General features: G+C 44.7%; 1 protein-coding gene across 1 annotated transcript in view; it reads left to right on the top strand.

The window, feature by feature from the left end:
* Window positions 1-22,192, top strand: part of rims2a (regulating synaptic membrane exocytosis 2a) — a 749,410-nt gene that overhangs the window by 636 nt on the left and 726,582 nt on the right. The window lies entirely within an intron of this gene.

Raw genomic sequence — 22,192 nt, 5'->3', positions numbered from 1 at the left:
ACTGGTTAATGTGGAAGAGTAAAAAAAAATACTTGTCAAAGGATACTTTAGTTATTCAAAGGCTATAGGGGTGAAGGTTGCTTTTCTAGTTCAGAGTTGATGTAAGTAATTTGGAAAGGGATATGACAAATCTGCTATAAGCTTTGCACATAATCAGGGTGTCTGGATAGAGACACATCCAAACTGCAGCAAATTATTAATGTAGTTGCATCTGTGGCAAACCATTGAGACAGAGTGAGTGAGATCGAAGCCGTGAAAGCTTTTACCTGATTGTGAGGAAGTGAAACTTGTCAGCATCCAGCAATTAATACGTGAAATGTGATGGCACTTTCATTGTTTCCAGAATGTAAATGGAACTGCAGAAGATTATTGTATTTTGATAGGCACTGTGTTATCTCCAGCAGACATAAACAAATACTTTAAGTCAAGCAAGAAAGACTGGCTTCGGCACGGGTTGTAATCCACTGACTAAATTCAACATGTCAACATCTGACCTCCACTGTTAGTGGCGATCATTGAGGGCAAGTCATGCGTCAGTTAGTTTGGAGTTGAACCTTACTTTAGGCCTCCATGAAATGATCAGATATTTGTGCACATGAAATTTGGATATTAATTGCAGTTGACATTTGGTTACCATGGCACTTTTTAGAAAAAAGCGAAGTGAGTGTAATAGTGCTTGCATGAAGTTGTAACATTTTAATTTATCCTGATTTTCTGTTTATTTGTTTGTATTTCACACAAAATTCCTCATTTGAGCAGGCAAGCAGCCAGGTGTCTGCCAGTAATCAGCTGTCAGGCGATATAAAATGAAAGGTTGTGTTGATTCACCAAAATAATTTCCTTGTGTTTTTTTTGTGCGGAAGCATCTCGCCACTGCTAGATCTATTCTGCTGATGGCCAGGGTAAATTTGGTTATTACCTGTGCGAACAATCATGGGCAAGCACACAAACCACTGTTGTCTCCCACTAGCATGTTTCCTTCCTCAGCTAAGATGTTTAGACATTGTAGGCCATACACTCCTATGGAACTGCAATGCCATTTTCTTTTCCTGCTGAGATGATGCAATCTACTGACATCCTTCATCTGCTAGCACAAGCTTGAACTGTGTGGGGTTTTCCAAGTAGACAAACTTAAATACAAGACAGGTCAAGGTTGGGTTTGCTGGAGCACAAGGATTTCCAAATTTCATTTCACTGATTTAGACTCACCTCACAGTCAATATCCAAGCATTGTGATGCCAGTGATGCAGTGGCATCATTGTGTGTTTGCATAAGTTAGTACTTCACGTCCTAGCCCTACTGCAGCAGGAACAAGGCACAAACTCAAACAGAAAGCAGAGCTTGAAAAAACATTGAGTGACTTCAATTGTGGAAGCAATGCTAAAAACCAAATAATCTTCTTGAAAAAGGTAGTTGAATTGGTTTTGAATTAGTTTACAAACATAAAATAAAATATAAATCACATCATAACACATAATTACTTTTACTGAGATGTAACAACATGATTAGGGCGGCACAGTGGCGCAGTGGTTAGCACCGCAGCCTCACAGCTCCCGGGACCCGGGTTCAATTCTGGGTGCTGCTTGTGTGGAGTTTGCAAGTTCTCCCTGTGTCTGCGTGGGTTTCCTCCGGGTGCTCCGGTTTCCTCCCACATGCCAAAGACTTGCAGGTTGATAGGTTAATTGGCCATTATAAATTGCCCCCAGTATAGGTAGGTGGCAGGGAAATATAGGGACAGGTGGGGATGTGGTAGGAATATGGGATTACTGTAGGATTAGTATGAATGGGTGGTTGTTGGTTGGCACAGACTCGGTGGGCCGAAGGGCCTGTTTCAGTGCTGTATCTCTAAACTAAACTAAATGATGCTGGAAATGGTAAATGGTTCTTCTGACTCTTGCCCCAAGAGATGGTAAACTTTGGCTCGAAATTTCCAAGAAAAATTCATTTGATTGAAGTTGGTTGCACCTTTTAAGTTGCTCTTGTCAAATTATAGATCTTGGTCTCTGAAGAGTGTTATATGAAAGGGCTTAAAAAAATTAATGCTGCACAATGAAGTCAATTTAGAAATTACAATGGAAGAAGTGCAGCCAAATTGACATTTTGAGAATAGAATCCTCCAAAGTTACCATTTCAAGGCCTGGCTCTCAGATGTTCCCTCAGTTGCAGAGTGTTACATGCTTAGAGAGAAACAGGAGACAGATATTCTTTCACCAGCACTAAATAAGTCATCAGGGCTTGAGGACTGAGTGTAAGCTTAGCACAGCCAGCAGGGAAACATACACCAATTTAAGGGGAATGAACCTCCTTTAACTCTTCCGTTTACCAAGAAAAACAAATGCTTCTGTTAGCCTTTCAGGACTTCATGAATCTTTTGCGATGCATACTATTTAAAAAAAAAATTAATTCTCATAACCAACACTCTACCATGTTTTTCATTTGTCTGCCTTCAGTTTGTGATGTACATGCAAGTCTGCTGGGACACATCCTGGTATTAGTGCTGAGATACAACTGCCAAAAACCTCTGTTGTGAATGCTGGTGAACTTTCCAGGGTCAGGTGATATTCCCTGATTTGCTTGCCAAGAGCAGGTGCCATTACCATTGTGGGCAAATGTGGGGGCTGTCTCTTTCAATGCCAGAGTTTATGGCCGAGCTGCCCCCTCCTGTTTACTTCTTGGTAAAGGGGCCACTGAACAAAATTATTTATAAAAAACATTTCTTCAGAAGTCCACACCTCTGCTCCAGGTGGGCTCCACTTCTACCCCTGATCAATGAGAAATGCTTGGTTTGACTAGATGTATCTCATCCCACTGAAGACCCAGGACCATGCTCAGTGCCTCTACCCCTGGCTCTGTTCCTTATATGATGATGGCCATGTTTGGTGTGGGCTTTGGCTTCAACTTTAAAAAGGCCGTCCTGGATACTTCAACACAAGACCGAGACCTGACGTATCCAGCTCCCGGGGTAGTATTCAGTCATTCTGGTGGTTTCTGCCATATGACTGTGTCCTTTATGGCTCTGAAATAATCTGCAAAGAGCCAAGTGCAGCCTTATGCTTCAAGTATTTACATCAGATTTATGTCAGTGACAACACAAGTGAAGGTTGTTGTGTTGTATAAATTGTTCCTTTTATTCCTTCAGTGCTTGTGTTACTGTGAATATCTCTGAAATAAATTAAAATAGTCAGTTAACAGCTGTATACATTAACAAGAAAAACTGCTCAAACACATTTTGTAAAGCCAAGTTGTAAAAAAGCCTTTTGAGGTCTCGTGCTTAATAGACAATCATGGCAAAGAAATACATCTTTTAACCATTCTAATACTGAAGACCTTCATCAGTTTTCAAACTATTTAAATGTTTTAAGATGTAAATAATACAAAATATATATGTTCAGAATCAGAACGACACAGGACATCCATTTCACCACTTGGAGGCCAGGTATCTTGAAGGGTTGTAGGCTCGAGGAAGTCAGTGATAAGGAAGAGCAAGGCCATGGAGGGATGTGAAAACAAAATTGAGAATTTTATAACTGAGGGATTAGCAGACCTGTTGTTGATGTAGATCTGCAAGCACAGGGGTGATGGTGAATGGAACTTGGCATGAGTTAGGATACAGGCAGCAGAATTTTACATGTGCTTAGGTTTATAAGGGTGAAAGGTGTGAGGCCAGCCAGGAGAGCATTGAAATATCTAGTCCAGAGATAACACAAGCATGGATGAAGGTTTCAGCAGCAGATAAGCTGAGGAAGGAGAAGTGACAGGAGGTGTGGAAGTAGGCATTCTTGGTGGTTGAGCTGAAATGGGGTCAGAAGTAGGACGCCAAGGTTCTGAGCGGTCTGGTTCAGCCTCAGATAGTGACAAGGGAGAGGGAACAGAGTTTGTGGTGGGAACCAAAGACAATGGCTTCAGTTTTCCCGACAAATAGCTGGAACGAAATTCTGCTCATCCAGCACTGAATGTCAGACTGCAGTCTGATAAATCAGAGGCAATGGAGGAGTTGAGAGGTGTTGATGAGGTAGAACTGAGTGTCATCAACGTATATGTGAAACGTAACGTGTTTTCAGATGATGTCACTGAGGGGCAGCATGTAGATGAGAAATAGGTGGTGCCAAGGATAAATCTTTAGGGAACTCCAGAGCTAACTGTGAAGGAGTAGGTAAAGAAGTCTTGGCGGCTGATCCTTTCGCTATGACTCGATAGACCGGAATGGAACCAGGCGAGGACAATCCCACCCAGCTGGGTGATGGAGGGGAGGTGTTGAAGTGTGGTTAACCTTATCAAAGGCTGCAGACAGATAGAGAAGCAAGAAGTGGGATAGTTGATTACAGTCACATAGGATGTTATCTATGGCTTTGAGGGCCATTTTAGTGCTGTGGCAAGGGCAGGAATCATGGAGTTGCAGGAATGGTGGGCATCGAATGGGGAGAAAAGAAATACTTGCATTTGTTCAGCGCCTTACATGACCATCGGATGTCTCAAAGTGCTTTACAGCCAATGAAGCACTATTGAAGTGCTGTCACTACTATAATGTAGGAAACACAGCAGCATATTTACACACAGCAAGTTCGCACAAACATAAATAGGTAATGACCAGGTAATCTGTATTTGTGATGTCAATTCAGGTTTAAATATTGGCCAAAACACTGGGGATAACTCCCCTGCTCTTCTTCAAAAGGAGATAACACCTTCAAGAACTTTGAAAAGGAAACGGAGATTGGAGATGGGTGGCAGATCTGAAGGGGGACAGACAGTGCCTGAGGAGAGGGAACTGCTAACAATATCAGCTAACATGATGGGAATAGGGTTCAGGGAGCAGGCGGTGGGACTCATGGACAAGATGAGGACATGAGAGGAGATGGGAGAAAAATTAGCGGAGGATGCAAGTTCAGGGCTAGGGCAGGGGAACCTTAGAAAAAGTTTTGCTTGGTTGTCTAGGGGAAGGGAGGGAAGTGACAGAGCCAGCTGAATGAATGGTCTCTTAGTGACAGAAGTCCATGAGCTTATTGGACTTCTTGTTGGAGGTGAGGGTGGAAGGGGCAGGGGAGAGGGGTTCAAGATGATTTGTAGTGGGGAAGAGAAGCCAGAGATTATCTTTGCATTCCAGAATGGTCAGGGACAGGAGGATGTGACTGTGAGTGAGGCAGGTAAGGGGATCGAGAAGGCAGAAGTGGAGGAACCTCAGCCCTTGTAATTGTCCAACAGGTTTGAGGTTCATTCAGTTTGCATAGATAAGAGCAGGCGCTGTAGGGTAGATGAGCAAACTGACCATGGCACTGTGGTACAGGAAGCCATTCAAGAGGTGGGAGTAAATCAGAATGTTGTGGTAGTAGGAGACAGTATAGTAAGGGGATAGACACAGTTCTCTGTGGCCAACAGTGAGAGTCCAGAAGGCTGTGTTACCTGCCCAGTGCCAGGGTTCGGGACATCTGCTCAAGGCTGGAGAGGAATTTGCAGTGACGGGGAGGATTCAGTTTTCGGGACAGTTTCTTAGAGCAGCCCGTTCTAAAGTCAACTACAGAGCAGGCTACTATAGATATGGTAATGTGTAACAAGACAGGATTAATTAATGACCTCATAGTACAGGCACCCAAATGGAGCAGTGATCACAACATGATTGAATTTCGCATTCAGTTTGAGGGTGAGAAGAGTAGATCTAACACTAGTGCTTTAAACTTAAATATGGGTAATTATGAGGGTTTGAGAACAGACCTGGCTAAAGTCAACTGAGAAATTAGGTTAAGGAATCGGTAATTAGAGATGCAGTGGCAGACATTTAAGGAGATATTTCATAACACTCAGCAAAGATACATTTCAGTGAGAGAGAAGAAAACTCCAGGGGAAGGACATACCATCCTTGGCTAACAAAGATAGTAAAAGACAGTATCAAATTGAAAGAAAAAGCATATAATTCAGTGAACAGTACTGGCAGGTCAGAAGGTTGGACAGAATGTAAAAAAACAGCAAAGAATGACTAAAAGAATAGTAAGGAGAGAGAAATTAGAGTACGAGTGAAAGCTAGTTAGAATTATAAAAGCTTCTACAGGTATTTAAAAAGGAAAAGAGTAAGTAAAATGAGTGTTGGTCCTCTAAAGGGTGAGTCTAAAGAAGTCATAATGGAAAATAAGGAAATGGTGGAGGAATTGAACAGATTTTTTGCATCTGTCTTCACTGTAGAGGATACAAATAACATCCCAGAAATAATTGCGAATCAAGAGTTGAAAGGGAGGGAGGAACTTAAAACAATTACCATCACCAGCGAAAGAGTACTGAGAAAATTATTAGAACTAAAAGCTGCCAAGATCCCAGGTCCTGATAGACTTCATGCTCGGGTCTTAAAAGAAGTGGCTGCTGAGATAGTGGAGGCATTGGTTTTAATTTTCCAAAATTCCCAAGATTCTGGAAAGGTCCCATATGATTGGAAGATAGCAAGTGTAACTCCACTATTCAGGAAAGGAAGAAGACAGAAAGCAGGAAACTACAGGCCAGTTAGCTTCACATCTGTCACAGGGAAAATGCCAGAATCTATTATTAAGGAGTTAAAAACAGCTCATTTAGAAAATCTCAATGCAGTCAGGCAGAGTCAACATGGTTTTGTGAAAGGGAAATTGTGCTTAACTAATTTATTAGAGTTCTTAGAGGAAGTAACAAGCAATGTGGATAAAGGGGAACCTGTGGATGTGGTGTACTTGGATTTCCAGAAGGCATTTGACAAGGTGTCAAAGGTTACTACACAAAATAAGAGCCCATGGTATGGGGGTAAAATATTAGCATAGATAGAGGATTGGTTAACTAACAGGAAACAAATAAGGCATAAATGGATCATTTTCAGGTTGGCAAGCTGTAACTAGTGGAAGAACCACAGGGGTCAAGCTTGGTCCTCAACTATTTACAATCTGTATTAATGACTTGGATGATGGAACAGAATGTATGGTTGCTAAATTTTGTGACGACACAAAGATGGGTAGGAGACTAAGTTGTGAAGAGGACGTAAGGAGTCTGCAAAAGGATCTAGATAGGTTAAATGAGTGGAAAAAGATTTGGCAGATGGAATATAGTTTGGGAAAGTGTGAACGTGTCCACTTTGGCCAGAAAAATAGAAAAGCAACATATTATTTAAATGGAGAGAGATTGCAGAACTCTGAGATGCAGAGGGATCTGGGTGTCCTAGCACATGAAAAACAAAAGGTTAAGTATGCAGGTACAGCAAGTGATTAAGAAGGCAAATTCAATGTCGTTGTATATTGCAAGGAGAATGGAATATAAAAGTAGAGATGTTTTGCTACAGTTGTACAGGGCATTGGTGAGACCACACCCAGAATATGTGTACAGTTTTGGTCTCCTTACTTAAGAAAGGATATAGTTACATTGGAAGAAGTTCAGAGAAGGTCACTCGACTGATTACTGAATTGTGAGGATTATCACATGATGAAAGGTTGGAAAGGTTGGGTCTATATTCATTGGAGTTTAGAAGGCTGAGAGGTGATCTTATTGAAACATATAAGATCCTGAGGGGACTTGACAGGGTGGATGTTGAAAGGATGTTTCCCCTTCTGGAAGAGACTAAAACTAGGGGTCACTGTTTAAAAATATGGGGTCTCCCATTTAAGACAGAGAAGAGGAGAAATTTTTTCTCTCAGAGGGTCATGAGTCTGTGGAACTCTCTTCCCTGGAGAGCGGTGGAGGCAGGGTCATTGAAAGTTTTTAAGGCAGAGGTAGACAGATTCTTGATCAACAAGGGAGTCAAAGGGTATCAGGAGTAGGCAGGAAAGTGGAGTTGAGTCCACAAACAGATCAGCCATGATCTTATAGAATGGCGGAGCAGGCTCGAGGGGCTAAATAGCCTACTCCTGCTCCTAGTTGGTATGTATGTATGTCATGATCTTGAAATAGTTTAAGTTTTAACAGAGGAGAGCAGGACCCGATAATGCTTTTTGTGGTCCTGCAAGATCCAGCAGTGAATGGCTAAAGCAGGTGTCCACCATAAACATTCAAGTCTTGGACTTAAGGTAGTGGCAATGATTGCTGTACTAACAGAAATGGCCAGGGTGAGCGAGAGAGTAATGATTTGAATGGGGACAAGGGCATAAAAGGTAGATGTGATGGTCTGATTGAGCAGATGGGTAGCTGCAGAAATATCATGGTAACACAGTGGTTTTCTGCCTACAGGGACTCACATATTAAATAGAACTTCAAATGATGTGGGCAGAAAAATGACAAATCTGACTAATCCAATTTCTCTACCCTCACAAAATAAGCTACTGAAGTTGAAAAACTGCCTACTCTGATTTCCTCCCATAAATATTTAATCATTCTGGCTTGCCATGCTACCAGCTCATTTGGCCTGCTCTTTCTAGTGTCCTGTTTCCTTGTCTTCTTCCAGAAATGAAGTTTTATGGAACATTATTGACTGCCAAAGCTATCATAGGTTCTCTATGCTATGAAAATGCTCCAGTACCTACAATGAACATGTTAAGCAACAGTGAGTGAGAATAAGAAAGAAACTGGAAAAGGGACAAAGGGAAACATTAAAGCCAAAAAAGATGTGCAATTACTAAGAAAAGCATGGATGGATAATAACAACAACTACTTGTATTTATATAGCACTTTTCACATAATAAAAACCTCACAAGGTGCTACACAGGAGCATTATAAAGCAATATTTGACACTGAACCACAAAAGTATCAGGGTAGATGTCCAAAAAGCTTGGTCTAAGAGGTAGGTTGTAAGGAGCATCTTAAAAGAGGAGAGAGAGGTATCGAGGCAGAGAGGGAGTTCCAGAGCTTAAGGCCTTGGCGGTAAAAGACACAGCCACGAATGTTAAAGTAATTAAAATCAGGGATGTTCAAGGGACCAGAATTAGAGGAGCACAGATATTTTGGAGGGTCGTGTGGCTGGAGGAGATTACAGAGAATGAGAAGGGCGAAGCCATGGTGGGTTTGAAAATAAGGATGAGAATTTTAAAATCAAGGTGGGGGGTGAAATTTTTGCCACAGGGTTTTCGACATTGGGGCGGAAACCGATGCTGAGATCACCACATTGCCTCTTCTCTGGACAATCTGCTGAATTTTGTGCCAGTCAAGCACTTAAATGGACAGCGGCGGGCCTTCCATAGGATTTATGACCCTGTTGCCAGAGGTTCTGCCCTTGGAGAGTGGCCGGCCAATCAGAGGGTGATGGTGGAAGTAACCAGAGCAGAGGCTGAGGAGCATTACTGGAACCAGGCATCAGGTAGGTCAGGGCAGGAGGGGTCTTGGGGGCGGAGACAACAAGGCCAGGGTGATTGGCCCTCAGCGGGCCCCCCCCCCCACTTCCTGATGCCGGGCCCCTCATTCAGGCACGAAGTGCCTTTAAACGAGGGAACCCCACCACCCTCCGTCCACCTGGAACCAGGAAGCCTCCCACGTGGTTTTTCGTGCCGACAGGACTGCCTGCCACACGGCTATTGTGGCTGCAGAGTCATAGAGTGATACAGCACTGAAACAGGCCCTTCGGCCCACCGAGTCTGTGCCGACCAACAACCACCCATTTATACTAATCCTATATTAATCCCATATTCCCTACCACATCCCCACAATTCTCCTACCACCTTCCTTCACTAGGGGCAATTTACAATGGCAAATTTACCTATCATCCTGCAGGTCTTCGGCTGTGGGAGGAAACCGGAGCACCCGGCGGAAACCCACACGGTCACAGGGAGAACTTGCAAACTCTGCACAGGCAGTACCCAGAATCAAACCCGGGTCCCTGGAGCTGTGAGGCTGCAGTGCTAACCACTGCGCCACTGTGCTGCCCTACTGCGCCAGGGAAGAGGTCCTTAATTGGGGGTTAATTACCCAGTGAATATCTTCAATTGGCGGTGGTGCAGGAAGGCTGTTCACTGGCCTTCTCGCCCCCAGACTAAATTTCAATGGAGGTAGGATGGTGGCAGCAACCCTCCGTCACCATCCCACCCAATTTTATGCTGTACCTGCCGCGGGGGAGATCGTAAAATTCCACTCAAGGTGTTGCTTATCCAGGAGCCAGTGTAGTTCAGTGAGCACAGGGGTGATGAATGCATGGGACTCAGTGTGAGTTGGGACACAGGCAGCTGGGTTTTGATGATCTCAAGTTTACCAAGAGTAGAACGTGGGAAATTGTCCAAGAGTGCATTGGAATAGTTAAGTCGAGAGGTAACAAAGGCACAGATGAGAGTTTCAGTGGCAGATGAGTTGAGGTGGGGTGGAGTCAAGTGATGTTACAGAGGTGGAAGTAGGCAGTGTTAATGGTGCGGATGTGTGGTTGGCAGCTCATCTCGTGGTCAGATATGACACCAAGTTTGCAAACAGTCTGGTTCAGCCTCAGAAAGTTGCCAGGGGAAGGATTGGAGCCGATGGCTAGGAAACAGTTTGTGGCAGGCACGGAAGGCAATGGCTTCAGTCTTCCCAATATTTAATTAGAGGAACATTCTGCTCCTCCAATACTCATGTCGGACAAGCAGTCTGATACTTTATAACAGTGGAGTCAAGAGAGGTGGTGGAGAGGTAGAGCTGGGTGTCGTCAGCATATGTATGAAAACTGACACTGTGTTTTCAGATGATGTTGCTGAAGGACATCATGTAGATGAGAAATAGGAGCGGGCTAAGGGTGAATCTTTGAGGGACACCAGAGGCGGGTGGAGGAAGGAGGGGGGAGTTTGGGGAAGGGGGTACCTTCCTGGGTCAGTCCTGCTGCAATCCTGACTGCTGACCACAGCAGCAGGCTGCTGAGCGAGGCGGCAGTCATTGCTGAGGTGATTCCAGGTAATGCTCGAACATAGACATCTCCCTGCTACTGTACGTTAACACCACTGGAGGGAGGAGAAAGGAAAGGACAAATCTTGAAGTTTCTCACTGATTTCTGCCCCAGCTTAAAAAATGGCATTCATGACTGTCAGGGAGAATCTGTACACACAGAAATGCCATCTTTGCATGGGGACAGCGACACACCAGCTGTTGGCAGCTGCACGTACGCCACATGCTCTAGTCCTTTACATGCCCCATGTGCCTCCACGTGCAGCAGGCTTCACCGACCAAATCAAAATGGCAACCGTTTTGTGCACAGCAAGGTTTCATGAACTAGAGTGAGGAGTTTTAAAAAATTACAGTTAGCAACCACTTCCCTGAAACTACTTGCATGGGAAAGATTAGAAGAGCCACACGTAGTTGTAAACAGAGGACCTTACATCAGGTGCCTTGCATCACATGGATCAAAAAATTGTTATACCCAGTGCACTCAGTTCCCGAATGTTCCAATAAAGTTTTTAAATTACTAATTAACCAATTGTCATCCCACAGGTGCAGAACAACAAAGTTTGACACACCCCTTAAAATGACCGAACAAAACAGACTGGACAGACAAAAACTGCATATTATTATTACAGATATTTAACTTACTACAAAATTAATTACTGTACTTTAAAGTTTTTTAAAAGTCATTTTCAGTTATTTGAAATTGGGCTACTTGCAGTTGATGAATTAGGCACTCATCAAAAATGCTTATTTATTATGAAAAAAACATTTTCAGCTATATTCATTAAACTGCACCAGGTTACCACTTGTAAATATATCAAGGAATATTTTTTAATGCAAGAGAAATAAATGAACAATTACTTCTAAATATGCTGCCCAATTGCACTGGTTCATGGAAGATTTTGGGCTGAATTTTATTCGGGCCCGGCGGAACCCTTTAAACCCAGCATTCAACGGCTGCCGCAGAGTCCCTGCATCAGTCCAGCATCACTGCGCCGAGCCGCCCCCCCCGATATTACGTGAGGAGAAGCGGGACATTTGGCGCAGTGAGAGACCTTTTGACAGCTGTGCAGCAGCTATCAAAGAATACTTACCTGACTGTTGAAGAGTGAGGCTGCTGTCAATCTGGCAGCTAAGCAGAAAGTGCTGCAGAAACTCAGAAGGTCAGGCATCATCTGTGGAGAGAAAGTTAACTCTGCTTCTTTCTCCACCGATGCTGCCTGACCAGCTGAGTTTGCCCAGCACTTACTGCTTTGCTGCCATATTCTTACCCTGCTGTGTCCCAGTGTCCTATGAAGTTGCGATCCTCTTCTTCCACTCAAGTGTAACATTCCTTCTTGTAGGCGTGCCGCACCTGGGTGAATAATCTTAATTTTGCACATTCCAGGACATGAGACGTAAATGTACTATCAAAGGCAAATACACAACAGAAATAAAACTATAATTAAACAATATTTACATACTATGAGCTGCTAATTATCTGACTGTGAAAAGCAGCAGACTAATATGTATTTGAAATCTGTATTCATTTCTTTGCTAACTGTTATGTGAAAATACATGTAACTGCTGTTAAACAATCTTTGTTAAAAAAACTGGAAAATATGTTCATATTCGAGCTGCATTGTGAACTAGAAATATTACACCAATAAATATGATCAGCTGCTGCAGAAGTCAAGTGTTCGTGAACATGTGTCGATGAGTAATAGTTGAAAAATCATGACAACAGCACAGATTTCCTCACTCGTCCTGCATTGGTTTTCAAACATGTCCAAGACAAACCTTGCAGCCAGAAGTTAGAGCAGTTACACGGTGGAGTCACATTTGCATTTAAAGGACCACAGCAAAAACCGAGGATGGCAGAGGGGTGCTCGAGAGTGGCCCACAGTGCAGCAATGCCTCCCTGCTCACGCTCCTCCAGGCTGTGTGGGCAAGGTGGGAGGTCCTTTTCACCAGCGATGGTAAGAAGAGGCTCATCGCCTGAACACGGCAGTCTGGCTGGAGATGGCAGAGGAGGCGAATAGCCGTGGGGCCATCCGCCATCAAAGGGTCCAGTGCTGGAAGGGGGTGAACAAGCACTCCTCCAGCCAGCCGGGGCCCACTCGGTCTTGTGTGCACGGGATATGTGCCAAAGCCATCCACAGCCAAAGGGCAATCAGATCAGCAGCCTTCCTCCAGTCAGGCTGCTAGCGCAGAGGTTGCACCAAGAAGGGGTAACCTCTCCGTTTACAGAGAACACACTGACACAAATGGGAATGCACGGGTGTCACAGCAATGTAAATGCGTCTTTCACTAAATGTTTCTCATCAACATTTGTGTCCTTTTCTCTATGTGAATGATGTGTGCCAACGCGTAGAGCCGATGTAACCTCCTTTTGCACCGTTGGCCCTTCAGGAGAGCCAACGTATGCAATAACGTCATTGCCATGCCACCATTACTCATGAGCGTCTCCACGGATGCAGTGACATGGACATTGGCTCAGTCAACTGTTGCCTTTAATGTTTTACACAGGGATGCTACACAGCAGGTGAGTGAGGGTGATGTGTGGCTTGCAGAGCTCATGTCGGTTCCTATGGAGCAGAGAGCTTTTGTCTGGTAAGCAACTGGCGTACATCCATTGTTCATTTATAACCCTGCTTGCAGAGCCTGGGTGCCATCTGCCCTCCCATGCGCCTTTCATGTTGTAGGTCCTCAGCGTCCTCACAGTCCGAGGAGGAATCCTTTTGACGTATCTCCTCATCATGCCAGGCCTGGCCCTTGTTGGGTGCATAGTTGTGCAGAGCAGCAAAGAAAGGAGATGGCCTTTTTGGCCTGTAGTACAGGGCATCACCCTATCCATCCAGGCATTGGAAGCGCTCTTTCTGCATGCCAGTCTCCTGCTCAATGGTGGCTCTTGTAGCTCAGTGGCTGGCGTTGTATCTCTCCTCTGCAGCAGTGGTGGGGTCTCTCACTGGTGTCGGGAGCTATTCTGCAAAGGATAACCCTTGTCTCCAAGAAGCCACCCCTCCATCTGAGCCTGTTCAGTGACCAGTGGTGGCAGCTGGGACTGGCGCATGTCCCAGGTGTCATGGCAGCTGCCTGAGAAGTGGTCACAGATTTGTATGAAGCATCTCAGGTGATCACATACCAGCTTCACGTAGATTGAGAGGATTCCTTTAATGGTGACGTCTGCAGGTGGTAGCCTGTCGGGAGGCCTGATGGTCACATGAGTGAAGTCTATGAACATTAAAACCTATGGTTCTCTGGCAATGGTGCCAAAACCGATGGCCCTCTGGGCCTGGCTGTGAGAGTCTGTCCTGAAGCGGAACTACTCACTGGTGACCTCCATGATGCAACGGTGCAATGCTGACTGTGTGATCCCACAAAGGTCTCCTGTGGGCCCTTGAAAAGCTGCATAGGCATCAAGCTTGAGAACCGCTGCCACTATGAGGACCAAAGGCATAGGATGCCCACCGAAGTCCATGGGTTGCAGGTTATCTTTGAGCAGGGCACAGAGATGTGTCACCACCCTCTCCATATGTGCAATCGCCTCTGACACTGGTGCTTTGACATCATATGGCATGTCATGTGGGGCCTGTAGATGCACGGCAACCGTAATGGCGAGCTCCCTTGGGGGCTGATGCTCACGACCGGGGGCCTCCACGTGGATTGCACCTGCCTGTTGATTTTGCCTCTTGTGCATACAGATCCTCAGGAGCAGAGGATCATGCAATGTAGGATGAGCCATACCTAGTTCCATGTGATAAATAAAGTTCAACCCTTCATGTGCTCGAAGGTTCCTAACAGGGCAGGGATTGGTGTTTGCGGGTACATCAGGTACTTTCATGGATCAACTATGTGGCATGCCATGGCATTGTCCATCTTGGCCAACACTCAGAGTGGCACAACATGACCACATCATGATCCTACCAGCTGAATTGATTGCCCCCACCATCCATATAATCTTAATGCTCCTACTCTTTCTGGCACCCTCCCCACACACAGGGTGACTAGCGTGCCATTGTTCCTTCACAAACACAAACAAACGCAGAGCCTCCCTTCATGCCTGCAGAGCTTTCCCTCCAGTAATCCCAGACCCCCTCCCTCCTCCCTTTAAGAATGTAGAGTGAAACCCCTGTAATCACCCCCCCCCCTTCCCTTCCAGTATGCAGAGTGAGACCCCTGAAAACGGAACTTACCTTCTGTAACGAAACCTCCTGTCTCTGATGACCCGCTAGCTTTTCTGTTCATGAACGGGACAGCACGTGACAGCTGCCTGTTCAAAGTAAATCTGGATGTGTGCAGGAGAGGCGGCGGGCTGCATGATCTGCAGAGGTAAGTACCGTTTTACATATGTTAATTGGGGTGCTGCCGCCGAGCGATTGGGGGGGGTGTCCGCACCGATGTAATTTGCGGTGGGCCCTTCTCGACATCATGGGTCGAGGCGGGCCTCTCCCCACAGAATTTTACCAGCCCCCATGCTGTGACCTGCGGTGTTAAAGGGCCGGTAAAGTTCAGCCCCTTGTGTTTGTGATTTTTGCAAAAGAGTTTGAACAGAAATTTGAACCATAACTTCACTTCAGAAAATCAGCGCAATTCTGAGTGCAATTTGTGCCCGCATTGCCAATTGCGCCCAAAGCAGAAACTTTGCCTCATCATCTTTAAGACAATCCTCAATGATAATGTGCACCTAATACTTTTCTACTTTTTGTGGTAAGGCAGTATTTATTGCCCAGTCTTAGTTGCTCTGGATCAACCACAGTGTGGTACTGGAGTAGTATGTAGGACAGACCAGGCAGTAGTGGCAGCTCGATTCAGTGAAGGACATTAATGAGCCAGTCGGGTTTTTACAACAACTTAGTAGCTCTCATTGTCATTTTTGTAATGCCAACCACAAAATGAATGGATTCATTGAGTTCAATTTCAGTTTTCCATGCTATAATTTAAATTCATGACCTCTTGATTACTAGTCTAGTACCATAATCACTAGGCAACTGCACAAAAAAGGAGATAGAAAATCATGCCATAGAAGGGGAGACTAATAGGATGATGGGATATTCATAGTAGAATATTTAGGGATAAATACAAAATTTGCAATTATTGATTTGGGCCCAAAATACTTGTATGTGCAAATGAAATCCTATAAAAATAATGTGCCGTATAGATCAGCATGTCAAGTATCACTGCCCAGTTCAGGGCCTCATCCTGCTGCCGCCGCAGTTAGCTGAGCAGCGGGTGGGCCTGTCGCTGCACATGAAGCACGGCAAGAAAAAAACGTGGTTTTTTGCAGGTTGCTTGCTGGCTCCAGGGGTGAGGGTATCCCTCATTAAAGGATACTTTGTGCTTGAACGAGGGATCTGGTATCAGGAAGGGGGGGACCTGCTGACAGCCACCCCCCTGCCCTTGCTGCCAACCCTCTACACCACCCTCCCCCGAAACCCCCACCCCGCGAGATCCCTCCCACTTTGAACGGCCTGTGCCATGGGTCCAATCCCGCTCCTAGGTGAATGCTGCACCGGCAGCAGCCACTGCCTCTATGGTGGCACTGCTCTGTTAAAGAGCTGCCAGCCTCTGATTGGCCAGCAGCTCTGAGGGTGGGACTTCCCTCGCTGGGGTTCTTGATCCTGTAGAAGACCCGCTTTTGTCCAGTTAAGTGCCTAATTGGTACTTGACTTGATGGGCCTCCAACAGAAGGGGCGATACAGGGTCCTCGGCAGTGCTTTTGCTGAAAGTCAAGACCCCCATCGCCAGTTTTAAATCTTGTACATTTCTATTAATTCTCCTCTCAATCTCGTTTGTTCTAAGAACACCCCCGTTTTTTCCAACCTAACCGTGTAACTAAAATCCTTCAATCCTGGAACCATTCTGGTAAATCTCCTCTGCACCCTCTAATGGATTATTACCTGAGCAACATACAAATTGGCATAGGGCAAATAAGATTAGAGAAATGAATGCGTGGCTCAAAGACTGGAGTGGTAGACGTGGGTTCCGGTTTGAGGGGCACTGGTATTAGTAACCAGGGAAAGTGGGGGCTGTACCATTGGGACGGTCTGCACTTGACCTGTGCTGGGACCAGTATTTTCGCTAGCTACATAACTAGGGAAGTAGAGAGGGTTTTTAACTAAATAGTGGGGGCAAGGGATCAAATTTGGGAAGAGGTGGTAAATCAAAGAGTGGAGGCAAGGCAAGAGAGAAAAGTATTAATATGGGAAATGATAAACAGATTGTGACAAGAAGGGACAGAAAGTAGCATTCAAAACAAAAGAGATGAACTGATAGTGCAAATAGAAATAAATAAGTACAATCTGATAGCTTTTACAGAGACATGGCTGCAGGATGACATAGATTGGGACCTGAATATTGAAGAGTACCATGACATTTAGGAAGGACAGGAAGCTAAGAAAAGGTGGAGGAGTGGCTCTTTAATTAATGGTATTAGCATAATAGAGAGGGATGACCTAAGTTCAGGAAACCAGGATGTAGAAGCGTTTTGGATAGAGATGAGAAATGATAAAAGCAAGAAGTCACTTGTGGGAGTGGTGTACAGGCCCCCTAACAGTAATCACATGGTGGGACGGGGAAAAAAGGAAAAAATAATGGGAGCTCGTCTGAAAGATACAGCGATAATCATGGGGGATTTTAATCTACAGGTAGATTGGAAAAGTCAGATGGGCAAAGGTAGCCTAGATGAGGAGTTCATAGAATGTGTTCGGGATAGTTTCTTAGAACAGCATGTTCTGGAGCCAACCAGAGAGCAGACTATACTAGATCTGGTATTGTGCAATGAGATAGAATGAAATAACGATCTCATAGTGAAGGAACCCCTAGGCAGCAGCAATCATAATATTGAATTTTACATTCACTTTGAGGGAAAAAGAGTGGGTCGAAGACTAGTATTCTAAACTTAAATAAGGGCAATTATGAAGGCATAAAAGCAAAGCTAGCTCAAGTGAACTGGCAAATTAGGTTATGGGATAAGTCAATAGAGATGCAGTGGCAGACAATTCAGGGATATTTCAGAATACACAGAATAGATACATTGCAATGAGAAAGAAAAATTCCAAGGGGAGGACCCACCGTTCATGGTTAACTAAAAAAGTTAAAGTTAGTATCAAACTTCAATAAAAAACATATAATTGTGCAAAGATGGGTGGCAGGTCAGAAGAGTGGACAGAACATAAAACAAAACAGCAAAGAATGACTAAAAGATTAATAAGGAGAGAAAAAAATTAGCATAGGAAAGAAAGCTAACTAGAAATATGAAAAGAGATAGTAAGAGTTTCTATAGATATTTTAAAAAGAAAAGAACAAATGAACAGTGGTGCAGTGGTTAGCACCGCAGCCTCACAGCTCCAGCGACCCGGGTTCAATTCTGGGGACTGCCTGTTTGGAGTTTGCAAGTTCTCCCTGTGTCTGCGTGGGTTTCCTCCGGGTGCTCCGGTTTCCTCCCACATGCCAAAGACTTGCTGGTTGATAGGTTAATTGGCCTTCTCAATTGCCCCTGGTATAGGTAGGTGGTAGGGACAGGTGGTGGGGATGTGGTAGTAATGTGGAATTAGTGTAGGATTAGTATAAAATGGGTGGTTGATGGTCGGCACAGACTCGGTGGGCCGTAGGGCCTGTATCAGTGCTGTCTCTCTAAACTAAACTAAACATACAAATTATGAGCAGGAATAGGCCACTCAGTCCTTTGAGCCTGCTCCGCCATTCAATAAGTTCATGGCTGAACTGATATTTCCACCAACCCCGATAACCTTCCACCCCCTTGCTTATCAAGAATCTATCTACCTCTGCCTTAAAAATATTCAAAGACTCTGCTTCTACCACCTTTTCAGGAAGAGAATTCCAAAGACTCACGACCCTCTGAGAGAAAAAAATTCTCCTCATCTCTGTCTTAAATGGGCAACCGGTCCTATAGAAAGTGAATCTGGGGAATTAATAAGGGAAAATAAGGAGATGGCAGATGAATTGAACAAGTATTTTGCATTGACCTTTATCATAGAGGATACAGGTAACATCCCAGAAATAGCTGTAAGTCAGGAAATGGAAGGGAGCGAGGAACTCAAGAAAATTACAATCACCAGGGAAGTGGTACTGAGCAAATTGTTGGAGCCACAGGCTGACAAGTCCTCGGCTCCTGATTGACTTCATCCTAGGGTCTTAAAAGAAGTGGCTAGTGAGATAATTGATGAGCTGATTTAAATTTCCAAAATTCCCCAGATTCAGGGAAGGTTCCATCAGATTGGAATATAGTGAACGTAACTCCTTTATTCAAAAAGGGAGCAAGACAGAAAGCGGGAAACTACAGGCCAGTTAGCTTAACATCTGGCATAGGGAATGTGTTAGCTATTATTAAAGACATTATAGCAGGGCACTTCGAAAAATTCTAGATAATCAGGCAGAGTCAATGTGGTTTTGTGAAAGGGAAATCATATTTAACCAATTTATTGGAGTTTTTTGAAGAAGTAACATGTGCTGTGGATAAAGGGGAACCGGTGGATGTACTGTACTTAGATTTCCAGAAGGCATTTGATAAGGTGCCACATCAAAGATTATTGCGGAAAATAAAAGCTCATGGTGTAGGAGGTAACATATTGGCATGGATAGAAGATTTGATATCTAACAGGAAACATAGAGTAGGCATAAATGGGTCATTTTCTGGTTAGCAAGATGTAACAAGTAGTGTCCCACAGGGATCAGTGCTGGGTCTCAGCTTTTTACAATTGATATAAATGAATTGGATGAAGGGACCGAAGGTATGATTGCTAAATTTACTGATGATACAAAGATCATTAGGAAAGTAAGTTGTGAAGAGGACATAGGAAGCTACAACGGGGTATGGATAGGTTAAGTGAGCGGGGAAAAAAACTGGCAAATGAAGTATAATGTGGGAAAATGTGAAATTGTCCATTTTGGCAGGAAGAATAAAAAAGCATATTATCTAAATGGTGTGAGATTGCAGTCTTTGATGAACTTCAGTAACATATGAGTGGGGATGTGTCACAAGATGCAGAGGGATCGGGGTGTCCTAGTGCATGAATCTCAAAAGGTTAAGTATGCAGGTGCAGCATATAATTAGGAAAGCTAATAGTATGTTATCATTTATTGCGAGGGGAATTGAATACAAAGTAGAGAGGTTATGCTTCAGTTATACAGGGTATTGGTGAGACCACATCTGGAGTACTGTGTATAGTATTGGTCTCCTTATTTAAAGAAGGATGTTAATGCATTGAAAGCAGTTAAGAGAAGGTTTACTAGATTAATACCTGGAATGGGCAGTTTGTCTTATGACGAAAGGCTGGACAGACTAGGCTTGTATCCACTGGAGTTTGGAAGAGTAAGCGGCGACTTGATTGAAACATATAAGATCCTGAGGTGTTTTGACAGGGTGGATATGGAAAGGATGTTTCCTCTTGTGGGAGAATCTAGATCTAGGGGTCACTATTTAAAAATAAGGGGTCACCCATTTAAGATAGAGATGAGGAGGAATGTTTTCTCTGAGGGTCGTGAGTCTTTGGAACTCTCTTCCTCAAAAGGTGGTGGAAGCAGTCTTTGAATATTTTTAAGGCAGAGATAGATAGATTCTTGATGAGCAAGGAGGTGAAAGGTTATTGGGGGTAGGTGGGAATGTGGAGTTGAGGTTCTAACCAGATTAGCCTTGAACTTATTGAATGGCAGAGCAGGCTCAAGGGGCCGAGTGGCCTACACCTGCACCTAAATCATATGTTCGTATGACCCTCACATCCTCACCAGAACTGGACACAATACTCCAGTTGGGGCCTAGCTATAGTTTTATAAAGGTTCAGCATAACTTCCCTGCTTTTGTGCTCAATGCCTCTGTTCATAAAGCTCCAAGATCCCATATGCTTTATTAACCACTCTCTTAATATGTGCTGCCACCTTCAAAGATCGAGGCATGTGCACCTCCAGGTCCCTCTGTTCCTGCACAATGTTTAGAATTGTGCCATTAGGTATATATAAATGTAGTCCAATGAAATGCACTGCTCGTTGCAGGCAAAAGAAAGTCAAACAGCGCCTTTTATCTTTGTCCCTGTGGCATTAAATTCATAAAAAGTAAACTCAATTTGAAATCCTGGAAAGTGATGCTCTAAAAAAGGCACTACTATATGGTTTTATAAAGCAAGATGTATCTGTGCAAAACATAATTCAAATGTTGCATAAGGCATTGACTCATTGCAAACAGCTGCTTGTGTTTAGGCACAAACTTGAATTGCTTACGTCTGCTCTCTTCTGATCCACAGCAGTTCCAGCATGCGCTGTAACTGCTCCAGGCCTCGCGCACTGGGCATGCGCTGTAACTGCTTCAGGCCTCGTGCATAGGGCACGCGCTGTAACTGCTCCAGGCCTCGCGCACTGGGCATGAGCTGTAACTGCTTCAGGCCTCGTGTATAGGGCACGCGCTGTAACTGCTCCAGGCCTCGCGCACTGGACACGCGCTGTAACTGCTTCAGGCCTCGTGCATAGGGCACGCGCTGTAACTGCTCCAGGTCTCGCGCACTGGGCATGAGCTGTAACTGCTTCAGGCCTCGTGCATAGGGCACGCGCTGTAACTGCTCCAGGCCTCGCGCACTGGACACGCGCTGTAACTGCTTCAGGCCTCGTGCATAGGGCACGCGCTGTAACTGCTCCAGGTCTCGCGCACTGGGCATGAGCTGTAACTGCTTCAGGCCTCGTGCATAGGGCACGCGCTGTAACTGCTCCAGGCCTCGCGCACTGGGCACGCGCTGTAACTGCTACAGGCCTCACCCATTGGGCACGTGCTGTAACTGCTCCAGGCCTCGCGCACTGGGCACGTGCTGTAACTGCTCCAGGCCTCGCGCATTGGGCACACACTGTAACTGCTCCAGGCCTCACATGCCAAAGCAGCAACTCCCTCCATAGAAACTTGCAGAACTCCGAAAGGCACGCCGGTAGCAGGGAAGAGAGCAGCTGATTTGTTGCTACACCATATAAAAATGCCAGCCCATCGACCTTGAATCTCTCCGTTTCAATAAACTAAGGTGCAACGAAAGGTATGCCATTTCCGAACAAACATGTCTCTCACATTGCCAGTGGCAGTGCTTGGGAGATATCGGAGACCCTCAACAAACCTGGTTCTCCATGCATCTCTGAACCTCCAATGGTGCATGTCGTACCAAACCTTGAGATGTTGTCAGAGCTGGGATTCAACACTCTACCCCACTACCTTTCCTTACTCTCCAGCATAAGGGAATGGGTTTAGGAGGCAGAAACATCCCAAATGGCAAGCTGAAGAGCCCTAATAAAATAAATGATGAGTTCGATAGTTATACTCATCTTCCTGTGAGCAGGTGCTTGGCCCATAATTGTAAAAATGTTTTATTTTTATAAGATCAACTTTGCTTCTGCAGATTTTTTTTTTATCTTTACAATATAAGGATGGAGCTGCTTTTTAACTCCTTCGTTAATCTTA

The sequence above is a fragment of the Heterodontus francisci genome, chromosome 5 (genome assembly GCF_036365525.1).
Source record: "Heterodontus francisci isolate sHetFra1 chromosome 5, sHetFra1.hap1, whole genome shotgun sequence".
Lineage (NCBI taxonomy): Eukaryota > Metazoa > Chordata > Chondrichthyes > Heterodontiformes > Heterodontidae > Heterodontus > Heterodontus francisci.
The sequence above is the reverse complement of the archived record's forward strand: the minus strand, read 5'-3'. Positions and strand labels throughout refer to the sequence as shown.